Genomic DNA, 16,042 nt, shown 5'->3' with positions numbered 1-16,042 from the left:
AAGGTTTAACTTTTAACTGCCTTTACTGAAAAAGACAAGGGCATGAAAGAAGGGATCCTACCATTTTCCTAGCAGTTTCTTTTGCTAATGGAAGGGACACCAAACATAGGACGCTGTGTGTCTCTTGGCTCCCCAAAGGCTCTCTGGAAGACCCTTCCCCTGACTCCCTACACCCAAAGAAACCATCTACATAGTTTTTCTATTGTTCAAGTACAGACACAGATCAGGTTCCTTTGCAGAAAGGGCATCAGTGATATTTTGAATGAAAATAGTTATACTTGCTATTAAATTACTAGTACTATTTTTAGATGTAAACAAAGAAGATGTCATTCTATAAATTATTCAGCAGCTGTCAGATAGAAACATTAGGACTCACAGGGATTTTAACTTGCCCAGAACTGGAGTCTGGTTTGTTCCCAACTGCAGATTTTTCCCAAAATAAAAACAATGTTTTTGAAATTAATTCAGATACAAAATTATTCAAGTAATATGTTAATCTTAGATTTATAGCTCATAATTCCATCACTTTCTTCATTACTTCAACATTTCATTTTCAGCTTTACTTTTTTTCTGCAGTTTTTGATAGTTAATACTAAATAGCCTTAATTCATAAATGTCTCTTAATACTTGGACTTATGGAAAGATTTCAGCTTCTTTCCATATTTCCATCAGAGCTGATCGTTACTGATATAAGCACATTTCATTAATCAAACTAAAAATGAGACCTATCAAATGTCAGCAATAACTTAGATATGAATCTGTTATCTCTTTAGTCACAGCAAGTGATTTCTAGTCTGGTACTCAATATTTATTTGTATTTTTTCATTTCAGTGTGCTAAGGTAAATAACAAAATATGTGAAGTCATTCTAAATTTCCTTGAACACTGAAAGATAAGAGGTGAATACCATTTCTGATTTTCTTTTAACTTGAGGATCCTTCATATCAAACATGTTGAAGTTCCATGAAACTTAACAGAATTTCTTTCACTGATGGAAGGGCTTGGGACAAGATGATTTTCAGAGGTGCCCTCCAAATGTCTGGATTCACTGCTTTTATGAGTGAAATCGTTCCTATGTGAAGCTCAAGGCTATGCTGATAAAATGCATCAACATCAGCAGGAGCAGACAGGCCTCAGATCTTGCTCCTGCCCACAGAGCTGCCTTGATAGAAACAAGTTCCCATCCAGGAATGGTATCTTCCTATAGCTTAAAATTTTCTAAAAAGAGCTCAGAACCACCACCTTGCTCTCACTGGTATAAAGCCTCTTTCCTATTGCTCTCCTACTCCAACAAAGGGTTACAATAATTCAGAAATTCATAAAATAATATGTGTTGGAAGGGATGTCTGGAGGTTATCTGTTCCCCCAGTACCAGCCTCCCCAAGTTAGGTCAGCTTAGACCAGATTGTCCAGGATCTTCTCCAGCTATGTTTTGAGTGTTTTTTAAAATGGAAACACCACATCACCTTTGAGCAACCTGTTCCAATTGTGTGTCTGTGTCTGACAGATGCAGCTGAGGTACCCCTAGCAGAACTTGGCACAAAAGGTGGTCCTTTGGTACAACTCTAGTTTGTTGTAAAACACTTGCACAGTGCTAGACAAGAATGCCAGCTCCATAAACGTGAGGCCCAGTCTTTCAGACTCTGTTACATTTATCATGCTTGCTCCTTCAAGCCAAGGCAGGAACAGCACTATCTAAATAAGAGCAACAGAAAGTACATGTTTGCTCAACACCTCCGCACAGCCATTGCTTTAGCTCCTGTCCATGAATCTAAACCATGCTGATATATCGGAGACTATTCTTAATCAAGGCTCCAGGACTGCATGGAGGAGGTAAAGTACAGATTTTTGGGTTTTGGAGTCAGTGAAACTGTGTTATTGAAAGGATTGTATTTGAACATGATGAAAGTAAAACAGGATCTGAAGAATTTCTAAAAACCTTCCTTATTGTGAGTCAGCACAGAGAATTTGCTGGCATCTTTTTATTTTTCAGTTTTTATACCAGCTCTTACAGGATGCCATTTTAGAAGCAGTTGGACATTTTTGCAGTGTGGGTTTTTTCCCTACAGTTTTTTTGGTAAAACTTCTTGTTTGCCTGAGAGTACACAGACATTTTGAAAATAATGTAGGGACGCTGTATACTCAGATCTTTAATGCTACTAAATGATGCATTCCATACTTTGAAGTTTACAAAAGGGCACTAGAAGCTGCCCACTCCAGAAATATCATAGCTACATACTTGTGATTCCTGTGCATTGCATGAGGATGATCAGACACTTCACAAAACAGCCTCAAATCCAGCATGTTTACCTAGAAACTAATGTCAGTAACAGGATGAGCAGCCTGTCTTTATCCACGAATAGCATAAGGCGCCTGAGTGGTTGCAGAAGAGCAACACGTTTTCTTTTTATTCCAGAGGGTTTGCTGAAAGTTTGCTGCAGGTAGAGAATTGATTCAGTGGTTCTGAAATAAGCAAGGCTGAAGGCCTGAAATTTCCTGCCCTAAGCTGTTTGCAGTAGTGGCACTTCTGGATTCAGATCTTTGCTGGAGCAGAAATACAATTATTTTAGAGATTCACAGAGTCCAGACTGCTCTTACTTCTTGTCCTCTTGGCTCCACGAGTTTGGCATTATCATCTGGTAATACAAAGGCACCTGTGGAATTCACCTTCTCCCTGCAGCTCTAAGATTGGCTACTTTTGTGGTTGAAGTACAGGTTCATGACAGAAGGATGGTCACCGACACCGCTGTCCAAGGGAAAACTGGGCATAGCTCGGGATTTCATTGCTGTTCTTTCCAGTTTCAGCCAACAGATATTTCAGCAGATGCAGAACTTCAGTTGTAGGTATATAGAACCTTGAAACTTCTCTGGGACATGACCAGTGAATTTCAAGTGTTTTCAAGTTTAGCTAGCAACCGAACAGATGTTTTCTCATCCGTAGTTTTGAACTGTGACACCCTGAGATTTATCCATATATTGTATCTGGCACTGAGAGCCTTTCCTGTACGTTCTCCTTATTACAATTACCACTGAAGCTGATGATAGGTGCCCTTTTTATGTCACCAAATTCAATTCCTGCTAGCAGCCTTTCAATTAACTCTGATGTTCAGTAAACCAGTCGTCAGAGAAAGGCGAAAGGGGATAATAAAATTTCATTTTGCCCATGCTTACTCCTACTGAAAATTATGACTCAGTGGGAGAAGAGGAGGCCGATATGTAGCAATGAATGATTCATTACAAATATTTCAGAACTCTGACAGCACTTATCACTACATTTTTTATAAATGTGTTTCCTGGAGAGAATCCCATGTCCAGATCACTCCTTCAGTGCAGGCAGGCTCAGTTTCACTCAAAACAAAGGTGGCCAACAGCAGATTCAAGCAAGCTTTATAAGCCTTTCAAATTTCTAGTTTCCTTTGAGATAATCTCGAGACATTTTGGATTTATGTCCATTTTCCCCAGGCTTTTAGGAGTAGTAAGTAAAGGCTGTATGTGTTTTGTAGATGCAACCCAAAACCAATTACTGGGGAACTTGGTAGTTGGGTACTAGTCAAAAAAATGAAAACTTCTTGACAACTAGGAGAAGGTAGTTTATTTTTTATTGGACTAACTTGCATAGACAGAAGAAATAGGAAAATGTTAATGTACAGAAACCTTGTGTATTGAGCAGAAAGCACAGATTTTAAAGCTGCACAGAAAGTTTAGTTCTTACTCTTGTGCAAACCAAAACAAACATATCCTTATATCTGATAATTTTTCTATGACTTAAATTTTTTTGCCTGAATCTTTTAACCAAAAGAACAGTAGACCTCTCCCAGACGATTTCCTGTTGTACAGTTAAAATCTGCAGCAGCTGAAACAAAGGAGTGATTTAGAATCTTCATTTAAAAGGAAAAAAATTAAGCAGAAAATGACTAATCTTGCATCACAAAAACTGTAGCTGAGGTACAATCTGAACACTGACAAGCATCATCTTGTTCCAGGTGCCATCTGCAATTTCTTTACAGATAAAAAGCTGTGGGTGAAAACCTTCTTACAAGCGCCTGCTGCCAGGGACCCTCACCCAGCAAAAGCTGCCCCTGCTCTGAGTCAGCTTTATTTCAACATCCACACTACTGAACAAAGTTGTTGTGAAAAAAGGGGTCACTGCAGAGGGCTCCCAGCTGTTCAGTGCTCCCCCTCTGGTCCCTCACAGCTGAGCATTACCTAATCCCTGATCACCAGTATTGTTCAACAGGAGCTTCCTGCTGCCCAGGTGAGTCTTTGGAGGAAACAAACACGTGGCTAGCGTGACGTAGGTGTAGATGAGGAACAGCCTGATGGCTGAATGGCAGGAGACAGAGCTGCATCTCTGGTGTTTTAAATCAGATGTGGGGTCACAAATCAGCCCAGCTGTCCAAAAGAGAGCCTGTGCCTGAGTGAGTGGTATTGCTGTGGCTCCTATCTGCAGGTCTGTGGCCTTTTCCCAGAGCTGTGCAAGCCTTCACTCAGCATCTCCCCTTCCTTCCTCAGGCTGCTGTGGCCACGGCCTTGGCTCTTGTCTCAAACACCAATACCCTTGCTATGGTGGGCTCCCATTGGCAATGGGTTTCACCAGTGCAGGAATCACCCCTTCTTTGCCACTTTGCCTACTCCTTGACTACAGTTTCAGTTTGTGATATAGGAAAAATACTAACTGGGGTGGTGAATAGAACAGATCACCTTTTTTCCTTTGTTTTCCATTTCCTGACACAGCTTTTTGTTCTTCTTCTTGTCCTGACCTGGCTGCTGCCCTGTATCACCTTGTCCCACCCTTAATTTCTATTTCAAGGAGCTGGGGTGGGTCTTGACTCTGTGAAGGCAACGCATTTATAGTCTTTTAAAAATTTTTCTTTGAATAAAGACCAGCATCAGCCCCCCTGTCCTGTCAGCATTTCTGACTTATCCAGGATGATCTGAAAAAGTGTTGGAGCACAACTTTTACAATGTAAGTTTCTGCAATTGCTCCTTGCTCAGGGGCAATCAGTTCCTGGCATAAACCCCAATGATACTGTAAAATTACTTCTAGGGGAGGAAAAAAAGCTTGTTGCAAATAATTTGATCAAATACATAATTTCTCTTTGGAAAACGAAGCTGTACAGAAAACTGGCATGCTTTAGTTCACCTAACTGCAAAAAAGTTATATTAAAAAAAAAGAGAAATATTAATTATGAATGGCTTAGGCTGTTGAAGGAAAAGAAGGTATGCATGTATGGAAAATGAAGTTTAACTATGCTTTTCTGTAGTGTTTCTATTTAAATAAAGCATGTTGTTTAGCACATGACTAACTCTCTAATTCTTTTGATAGGAAAAAACATGTAAAAATTATATACCTTATTACCCTACAATGTGTCTGTGATCGTGACTTCTAAAGTTGGAATAAAAAAGAAAAGAGACCTTTCTTACTCATCACTTGGTGTTAATACAAAAGCACCATAAGGAGCAGATGAAACAAACCATTTAAGTTAATATACACTTGTCAAGCAAGAAGCAGTATGATGGCATGACTCCAGTCTCTCAGAGGAAGGAATTTTTTTGTTCAGTGAAAGCTGATATCTCAGCGAGCCGCCCAGCACAAAAATAGGAAATGAAGCTAAGAAATGCAAAGCTCTTCCATTCCTCTCATCTTTTCTCTTTTCTCCCTGCACCAATAAATTGCTATCTTTAATTTTATGGGAGTACAGAGAGAAGAAAACAAACCATAGCTTGTCATCAGAGCTTGACAAAACTAGAAAGAAGTTTTCTTTTGTTGTCAACATACAATGACAATTTTCACAGTACTGTTACAGGTATCAGCTCCCTATAAATATTTCTGTCCTATTATAGCTAAGCAATACTTAGGGGACAGAAAGCAGTTGAATGCTTTCAACTGAATGAAAACCTATCCCTTGCTAAAGGAACAGTCATGGACTGCCAGCAAAGTCACATAGCAGATTCTGAATTACATGCATGCCAGAGTTCATTTGGATCTCTCAAATTTAAAGGACAATGCTCTCTTGTGTGCCAATCTGTACTTCATTGCCTCATTCGGTAAAAATCAAACAAGAGCCCAACCCTCTCTCAGCAGACTCATCTAGTTGAAAACTCCCTAATTAATATTTTTACTAATTCACAAATTCATTAGCTGACAAAGGCAATAGCTCACAAACTCAGTCTCTCAGCCAGTGACCGTGTTGCTCTCGCTTTAGCTTAGTAGTACTGCTACTGCCCTACATCAGGCTCTAGCATGAGCTGAGTGTTGGGCCAAAATCTGTGCAGGAGTCAAGTAATCACCCACACTCTACCACTTAAGTGTAGATAAAAAGTCTGGTAAGTCCCACGCTGCAGTGTGTGGGGTACTGCTACTCTTCCTGCCTCAGTGTGAGTGAGGGTAGGGCAAAGCTTTGAGCATTGGAAAGTCCATTTCCACTGGAAAGTCTAGCATCACAGTTTATTATTAGATCACATGCTTTCAGCATGATGTTAGCACTAAGTCTGGACGCATTAAAAAAAATACCGAAAAAAAATATACAGTTATCCTGAGTTTCAACCTAAGATGCAATATGCCAGTTGCAGATGGTGCACAATCCACAAAAATCTCATACCAATGATATTAATCAGTTTTTTCAATTCCTGGTACAGTATTGACAGTCTGGTCAGTGTAGAAGCATTTCTTTTTCATAAGCAATTGTTTTCTTTTACTTGTTGATTAAAATTTTCAGTTCTTCAGTTTGAGAATGTACCATATCCCACAACATTCCTAAGGGTCCTGTAGAAGTCATAAGATAGTATTCCAGCAGCAAAAAAATGAATTAGATTTTCAGTTTCTATAAAGTGATCCTGTCATTACAGAAAACATCACAAAGCAAAGCAAATGCACATATATCCCCATTTTTACTTGAACAAAACCATGCAGTGATCACACACTTAGCCTCAGTGGCAGTTATTTGAGGCCATATTATTTGTACAAGGGTCTTGTAGCTCTAAATGCTCAAGGCAGTACTGTTAGGGCTTTCCCCATTTTATATCCATGTGCATTGATTGGGTTACCTTTGTTATCCATGTATTTGGCCCCTTGAACTCACAGCCACATTCTATCTAATAATAGGGAATAGGGTGTGTAAATGGGTTCATTTTCACCTTCCCTACTTATGGTGTGGTGCTAAACAGATCTACCCAACAGACTGACTTTGCTTCCTACTCCTAAGCTTTGATAAATGGAAGTTATGATACTGGCATCAATCCAAATAACTGGGTCCCTAAAATCACAAGATTCCCATTATGGATCCAATGGGCTTACAGTCCAAATTAATTTATAATAAAGGTTTGCATCACAACACAAGCAATGGCACTGCTGAAATTTGGAACAGATTTGTGAACACCAGCATACATTTCCTTGAAAATCTTCTGGAGTTTTCTCCAAGGGTTTAGGCTAATTATCAAGATGTCAGTAGTTGCATCCTTGCCATTTATTATATCCAGGGTCTGTTCAATTATAGCTTGTCTGCTTAATAGTCCTAGACTGGATACTTAATTATTAAGGATTTCTGAACTGATAGAGTTCAATGCTCCTGTGCCCAATCTAACTGTTCCCAATCCTCCAGAAAGATTCCTAACTTGGCAGATGTTCTGGTGGGACAGCACCATTGTTCACATATAAGTACTATCCATTATGAGCAATGGGATTATACTTGATCCAATGTTGTCCCATCAAACCCGAATGGAACATGCAAAAACTTCAGAGGTAAAAATTGCAAATCTTTTTGGAAATCCTTGACTGACTATTGCTGCTGTAGTAGTGGGAATGGGAACCAGGGAAATTTCAAATTTTGTACTGCCCCCTGTGGGATGCAACCTTGATGGCTAGTTGGCTCACAGACTTAAAATGAATTCTAATGGTTCTGTTTCCCAGCAGGCATCACCATCCCTTGTTGTGTTATCTGGTATTTCACACATGTACGACTGTGCAAGAGGGAAAATTTACACAGAAGAGCAGGAGCTTCAACAGTGTGTGATTGCTTTGGAGGGTCCTTCATAATGTATTAATTTCTCCACCCAAGTCCAGGTTGCCATATTCTGGGAGAGATCTTTCAACAAATGTAGGGTATAGGCAGTCAGACAGATATCTGATCCTTGCTACCTCACTAGTGGGTTTTGAATATACTGGGTGCCTTAGCTTATGTCATGGAAAAGGTGTGCTTGATTATACCATCATCCATATGTGTGCTTGATTATTGCATTGTGCATCAACATTTCTCTAACAGTATCTGAGAATTCCCAATGGAAGGGTCAGGCTTGTTTGATATATGAAGGATACTGACTTTCTAGATGTTGTCAACATTCTCCCTGGTGATAACATCCCACCACAGGGAGTGTTCATGTAGTTCCAAGGAATAGGTACTGTACTTGCTGGATGGACACTTTCCACAGTAAAAATATACATTTCACTCACGTGTCCAGGATATCAGTGCGTCCTTGGGAATGCAAAAGACCTATGACTTGGACTGTATTTACTCTGTAACGATAATTTTCACTTCCATTTTCTATGTTCCTTTTCCTCAAACCCACTGCAAAGTAACCCAGCATTTTCAGACTAACAGTGGTGAATTCTTGCCTGATGTCCTGGATGTCACACTGAGGTGTTCAAAACATCCTGCTTCCGTTGCTTCAGCACAGATTGTTCAAAACTTTTATACAGTGACTACCAGTTGATTTTAAAACTTGCATGGTCTCTGATAAATTTATTTCCTAATTACTGACACCATCTTTTTAAACAACTGGCTTCATCTTTCTCCTGTGCCACTGCTCTGAGGTCAACATAATGCAAAGTCCACTTAACTCCATGCCCAAGACAACATTTCTGTATTAATTTATTTTAAAAGCTACCTGACTGTACCTGTTGTGTCATTGGCTGTGTAGCAAAACCTGGAGGCAAAACACTGTACAGGGGTCTTACATGCTACACGTAATGGTACTGGTTTAACAGCCAGCACAGCCTTAAGAATAGATGTTGGCAATGCAATTTATGTTCCTTCCCTGGGTCAGGGGCTCAGTCTCTGCCAGTCCTTTGTAAGCTGGTAGCAGCTTCTTTTCAAAAGCGGAATGACAGTGCTTATCCCTGCCACATGCACACATACGCTGCCCAACAGTGACCTCCTGTGGCAATGGGAATGTTTCCAGTTTTTCTGACAAAACAGCAGTGGTCAGACTGATGAAAATGTGGACAAAAGGAGTAAATGTATATAGTGGAATCCGTGCCAGGTGGAAGCAAATTTCTCCCTATCTGCTTCTGGTACATGTCATAGAATCATAGAACCAGAGAATGACAGGCTGGACAATCCAACCTTTCTTGTCAAAACATTGTATAGGCAAGATGGCCCAGGCACCTTGCCCAGCTGGATCTTAAATATATCCACTTTTGGGGAATCTACTGCTTCCTGGGGGAGATCATTCCAGTGGCTGATTGTTCTCACTGTGAAAAATGTTCTTCTTGTGGTGAAACAGGACTCTCCCAGGAATAACTTTTACCCATTACCCCTCATCCTTTCCATGGGATTCTTGTAAACGTGGAATCACCATCTTCTTTGTGGCCACCCTTCAAATAATAGAACATGGTAATAAAGTCTCCCATTAGCCTCTTTTTTTCAAGGCTGAACAAACCTACTTCCCACTGGACAAACCTAGCCTCTCTTCATATGTCAGGCTTTCCAGTCATTGGGTCATCTTCTTGGACCCTCTCCAGCCCATCCACATCTGTTTTGCATACCAGGGACCAAAACTGAACAGTATTCCAGATGTGGCCTGATGAGTCCAGTATAGGATGGGATAATGACTCCTCTGCCTCTGCTGGTGACATCATTTTTAATGTAACTCAGCATCCTGTTAACTTTCTCTGCACTATTCACCCATATTGACCTGCTTGTCTACCAGGCCTCCCAGGTTCCTTCCCATGTAGCTGCTTTCCATCCAGGTGGATCCCAGCCTGTGCTGCACTCTGGCTCATGTTTGCCCAGGAGCAAGACCTTACATTTGTCCTTGTTGAACTTCATGAAGTTCTTGCTAGCCCATTCTTCCAGCCCATCCAGGTGCTCCTACAGGGCATCTCTCCTTTCCAAAAGGTCCACTTCCCCACTCAGTTTGGTGTCATTGACAAACTCCAACTGAGTAAAGAAATGCTGCTGGAGAGGAGAAACACAAGCCCTGTTGGCTGTTGAACTGTAAGGGCACTAGGCTGACCCTTCTCTTGAGAAGGAGAGGAGAACAACAGCAGCACAGGTACCAATGGGATGGTGACAGGAACAATGGGTGTTCATTATGTCCCTTCCACTTCCAAAGAGCTCCTCTTCACTCCCACAGATGAGAGGTCTGGCCACAGCTTTTGTAGCACCTCCTTATCCTCCTCTGGAGGCAGAGCCCTGCATCCCTAACAAAATGGTGCCAAACACTGCTTTTCCAGGTGACCTTTGGTACACTTGGTGACAACTCTACAACTGACTCAGGCTTATGCTGGACCAAGCTGATCCAAGCCAGGGATGCCAGGTTCAAGACCTGCAGTCCCTACTGCTGCCCTTGAGTCTGCTGCTGAACTGCATGGGTACTGAACCCTTCAAGGTGCTTTTCCTCCTTGCTGCCCTGCAGGAAAACAAAGGCTCTGAAGAAATGACCCTGGTGTTGTATGTCTATCTGTTCTTTTTCAACAAGTCTCTCTGCAGCTCACACCTGAGGGTGCTGCTTCAAGATATCCCTAGGGCTCTGTTCTGCCTTGGTCCACTTCCCCTGCTGTGACCACAGGAGCCCAGCTAAGAGCAAAAATCTGCCAACAGGGATGTGCCAGTGTCCCCTGCCTCAGAGGAAGTGGGGGCTTAACTTCTGCAGGAGGGCTAAGCCAGTCCTCTGAAGCCGAGGGAGAGGCAGCAGCCAACATCACCTGACCCAGAGGCTGAGGAGCTTCTGGAGGACCAGGAGCATGTTCCAGGGTAGGGGATGCCCATCTGTTGCAGCCCCTGTAGTGCCAGTGTGACCACAGAAATAGGAGCAGGCACCCTGAGGCATGACCCCCTCTTGGACTGAGTTCCAAGCATAAGGAGAGCTTTGGCATGTGTCTGATGGGTGTTTGCCATGTGGGACAGCTTGGTGGAGAATGGTGGAGAATGCCTCCAGAGGAGGCAGCAGTGTGCCAGGCCTGCATCTCCTTCTGTGTTTGTCCCCTTCAACAGTGTGGGTCGTGGGGGTTCCTTTGGGCCAAGGCTGGTTCTGCTGGTGCAGTGCCAGAGCACACAGTGCGTCTCACTCACAGCCTGTGGTCAGGGCTGGCTCTGAATGGCACCGTCATTGATAGGAAACACTTGGCAACAGCAGCATCTTTCCCTGGCTCTTTGTGCCTTGCAGCATTCCCTGTCTCTGCCTGAGCTCCAGCCACAGCAGGAACTGTGAGTTCAGACTGGGCAGACGTGCACTGGATCAGAATGCTGTGCACCTGTCGGGTGCCTCTGAGCTCATAGCAGCCCAACTAGAGACTGCTTTTAAAAGAAAAAAGCTAACCACCTGTGGTTTCCATGGCTGTTTTCTACAGAAACTGCCTTCCCATGCCTATATTGCTCCCTTTCTCTTGCCCCGCAGAAAAAAATTTAAGAGAGGTGCCGAGTGAAGCTCCGACCTTGAGACTTGTGAACTCACTGTCAGGCTTGCTACTGAACTTCGTTAACTCACTTGTGTATCAATGAAATCCACTGTCCCTTCTTTTGAGGGTGAAGGGCAGGACTCCATCCATGATGGCAGCAGGAAGGCCGTTGCCAAGCTTGGACCAGGCTGGGGTCCCAGGATTTGCTGGAGTTGTGAGGAAGGGCACACTGCAGAAGGTTCTTCCCTCCCTCCAGCATGCATTCTCCTCTAGTTTCCTGTCACAGCCAGCCAAAAGGTTGGGGCCGATGAAGCAGGCCCTGTTTATGGCCACACTTCCTTTTCCTGCTGTCTCACACTTCCTGACAGAGGAAGAGAGTGCCATGGTGGGAATTAGAGTTGCCTTAGTCGCACCTTCCTCGCCATCCATGTCTTGAGTCCTCCTCAAGGGAGTGCTGTAAAGAAAGGACAGTCTCAGCAGTCTGTATTCACACGTGCTGCTGCAGTCTGCTCCCTGTGGCACTGCTCTGTCAGCAGTCACACTCCACAGAGGAAAAGGATGCTCATTTCCCCTCCTCATTTCAGAAGGAGCCCTCTGGGTTTTTTTCTCACCTCAGGCTGCAGATGCTGGGCCACTGTGGAACCTGAGCCACAGTTCCTGCCTGTCTTGAGTCAGGTCCCACCGGGATCCTGGCGAAGAAGAGGGGCAGGTACTGGGTCAGTTTTATCTGGCAATAGATCCCATTTATTTTCCCCAGACTGAGTGCAAGGCCATTGTGCTGGGGATACAAATGGGCACGGGAGCACAGCTGGGGTGGGTGGGAGGCGGCTCTGCTGGCAGCTGGCAGCACTTGGCACATATGGAAGGCAGGGTGGCAGATGGGGCAGCACAGAAACAGCTCTGTGTGATGGTCAGGGAACACAAATAGTCGAATGGAATAGATGAGACCGCTCTTGGCACTAAGGAAGCACCAGGAAAGGAAGCCCTGTCATCAGAGAGTGGTTGGGGGTGGGAGGGGGTTGGAAGCCCAGAGAGGTTTTGTCTGGACAGACACAAAAGGCCAAATTGCCAAAAGTAAAGTCAAGGAAAGCTCTGGCTCTGTCAGTCAGAACCAAGTTCAAGTCAAGTGCTGTTCAGCCAGGGGAGAGGCAGCAGCCGACCTGACCCGTCCTGGGAGGATGAGGAGCTTCTGCAGGACCAGGAGCACATTTCAGGGAGGGAATGTCTGAGAGGGAAATGCCTGAGTGGTACAGTCCTTGGTTTTTGGGGGCCTTGTTCTTGTTCCCATCCCAGTCTTCCAGTTCAGGGTCCTGGGTGTGCTGACAACAAGTGCTCTTGCTATTAAAGACTGAGGCTGAGGAGGCATTAAGTACCTGAGCCTTGTCCTCATCCCTGTCGCTATGTTTCACCCCCATAGCCAATAAAATGTTGGAGCAAATTGAGAAAAATATGGAGAAAACAAAATAAGTTATGAAAATGTTGGGGAAAATCAGGGGCAATTAGGGTGAAATTGACAAAATTGTGGAAACTGTGAAAAAATAAAGGGGAAATTCAGGGAAATCGGGGAAAATTGGGGAAGATTGCGGCAAAGTAGGATGGAATTAGGGGAAATCTGGAGAAAGTAATAAAAATTAGGAGAAATATATGAAAAATTTGGTGAATTCGGGAGATAAATTTCAGTTAGGGGAAAATTAGGGATATATTCTGGTGAAAATTTTGGGAAAATAGAGGGAATTGAGGAAAATTTGGGGAAATTTGGAAAAAACGAAATACCTTAGGGGAATCGGGGAAAATGTACAGAAATTTAGGGAAGTGTAGGGAAAATAAAGAAAAACTTGGGGGTAGTGGAGCAAATTGAGGGAGATTAGGGAAAATACAGGGAGAATAAGAGGAAATTTAGGTGTAAAAGGTCAGAATAGGAAAAATAGGGGAAATTCAGGGAAATAAAGGGAAATTGAGGGAAAATTACAGAGTGAGGGAATTAGAGGGAGATTGGGGAAAACAATATTTGGCCATAATTTGGGGATATCAAGGAAATTTGGGGAAAATTGCAGTATAAAATAAGGACATTGGGGGAAAAATCTGGAAAATTTGGGAAAATTAGGGGACACCCAGGAAATTCAGGGCAAATTGATGGAAATATAGGGGAAAACCAAGGAAATCTGGGCAAAAAAATTAAGAAATGTTGAGGGGAATAAGAAAAATTGGGTGAAATTCAGACACCTGGTCCTCTGTAGGGCATCTAATGGGATTGATGGGGCCTGGATGCCTGGGTGCCCCTGTCTATTCTTAGGTGAGCTTTGGGGGTCGAGGGGGGAAGGGGAACCTGTAGGGCCAGCCCCATATATGGTTATGAGGTGAAGGTGCCCACAGCCCCACTGGCGTCACAAGCTGATCGGATGTCAGGGGTTGTGGGGGGGGATGTCCCAAAAATATCCCATTGTGGGGGGAGGGAGAGCGAACAAAGGGATGGGAGGAGGGGCACAGATGCCTTAGTTCCCTTAGAGGGGGAAGGGGGGTCACACCTGTCCTTTGTCTGTCTGTCCCCTCCCCCACCCCAGGGGGACCCAGGCATCCAGACGAGTCTTTTGGCTTGCCTCATCTATCCCATAATAAACTGAGGGGGGGTGGAGGGCCAGGGGAGTTAGAGGGGGCCCCTATAGGGGCTGCGAATGGGGTATCCTGTGGGTCTGGGGGGCTCTATGGGTCTGGGGGAGCCCTGTGGGGATCCTGTGAGGCTAGGAGGGGGTTGTAGGAAGGTCCATAGGGCAGGGAATGGCCTGTGGTAGGGGGGGAAATTATGAGGGTCTTATAGGGGAACATTTAGAGGTCCTATGGGGCTGGATATGGGTCCTATAGGACCATGGGAGTGGGGAGGGGTCCTGGGAGTGGGTTCTATGGGGCTGTGCACGCTTCAAGGGATCTTATTGAAAGGAAGTAATGGGAACCCTGTGGGGCTGAGAAGGGTTCTCTGCATGTCCTATAGGGCTGGAGTGATGTCTTGTGGGGCTGGGGGAGTCCTATGGAGCTGGAATTAGGTCCTGTGAGGTAGGGGGGAGCTATAGGGTCCTTGTGGGTGTGAGATATGGGGGTCCCATGGGACTGGTGGAGCTTTATGGGTCCATAGGGGTCACTGGACCCTGTGTGGCAGAGAAGGTCCTGTAGGACTACAGAGCAGAGGGAGGGCCCTATGGATTTGGGGAGTGTACTGTAGATCCATAGGGGTCACCGTGTCCCTATAGGGCAGTAAGGTGGCCTTGAGGTCAGCCGTCTGTACATGCCCCCCCCCCCTCCTGGTGACGCAGCTGCAGGGGGGAGGGGGGGATATAAGGGGGGTCCCCCAGCCAGCGCCTGCAGACCCAGGGGCAGGTGGGGCAGGGGGCACTTGGAGCACCGTGAGGGTCTGGGAGGGGGTTATGGGGGAACTAGGGGAAACTGAAAGGGACTGGGAAGGAACAGGGAGGAACTGGGAGGGTCTGTGGGTGAACTGGGAGGGTCTATAGGAGAACTGGGAGGGACTGGGAGGGACTGGGATTATACTGGGAGGGTCTATAGGGGAACTGGGAGGGACTGGGAGGGACTGGGATTATACTGGGAGGGTCTATAGGGGAACTGGGAGGGACTGGGAGGGACTGGGATTGTACTGGGAGGGTCTTTAGGGGAACTGGGAGGGAATGGGAGGATCTAGGAAGGAACTGGGAGGGTCTTTGCAGGAGACTGGGATGATACTGGGAGCATCTGTGGGGAAACAGGGTGGGACTGGGATGATGCTGGGAGAGTTTATGTGGTCACTGGGAGGGACTGGAGTGATACTGGGAGAGGAGGGAGGGTACTGGATAAATCCCAGGGGGATACTGGAACTTACTGAGCAGTACTCTCTGTGTGTGTGTGTCTGTGTGTGTGTGTCTGTGTGTGTGTGTGCGTCTGTGTCTGTGCGTCTGTGTGGTGGTGTACTGGAGAAGTACTGGCAGGGCTGGGCAGGGGTGCTGGGATGTAATTGGACATATTGGGATATACTGGGACATACTGGGACATACTGTGTGTGTGGGGGGGTGTTGTGTCCCGGAGCAGGACCAGAACCGCCCTGAGTCTGCACTGTCATCCCCTGACTCGGAGACCACAGAGAGAGGTGGGGCTGAGTAGTGGAAGGAACTGAGGGGTGTCTGGGGACACTGGGGGTGACTGGGAGGGTCTGGGATGATACTGGGAGGGTCTGTAGGAAACAGGAAAGGACTCGGAGGGATGCAGGAGTACTGGGGGGTACTGGAAGGTGCTGGGGTGGGATAAAGGGCAGGCAGTGTGAGGCACAGCAAGGAACAGGGAGCACTGGGGAGGGCACTGGTACTTCCAAGAAGGAACTTGGGATGGAGATGAGGACTGGCAAGAACTAGGAGCACTGTAAAGGAACTGGGAGCGCTGGAGAAGA

Source organism: Fringilla coelebs, assembly GCF_963513975.1.
Source record: "Fringilla coelebs genome assembly, chromosome: 1".
Lineage (NCBI taxonomy): Eukaryota > Metazoa > Chordata > Aves > Passeriformes > Fringillidae > Fringilla > Fringilla coelebs.
This window is presented reverse-complemented; position numbering follows the sequence as displayed.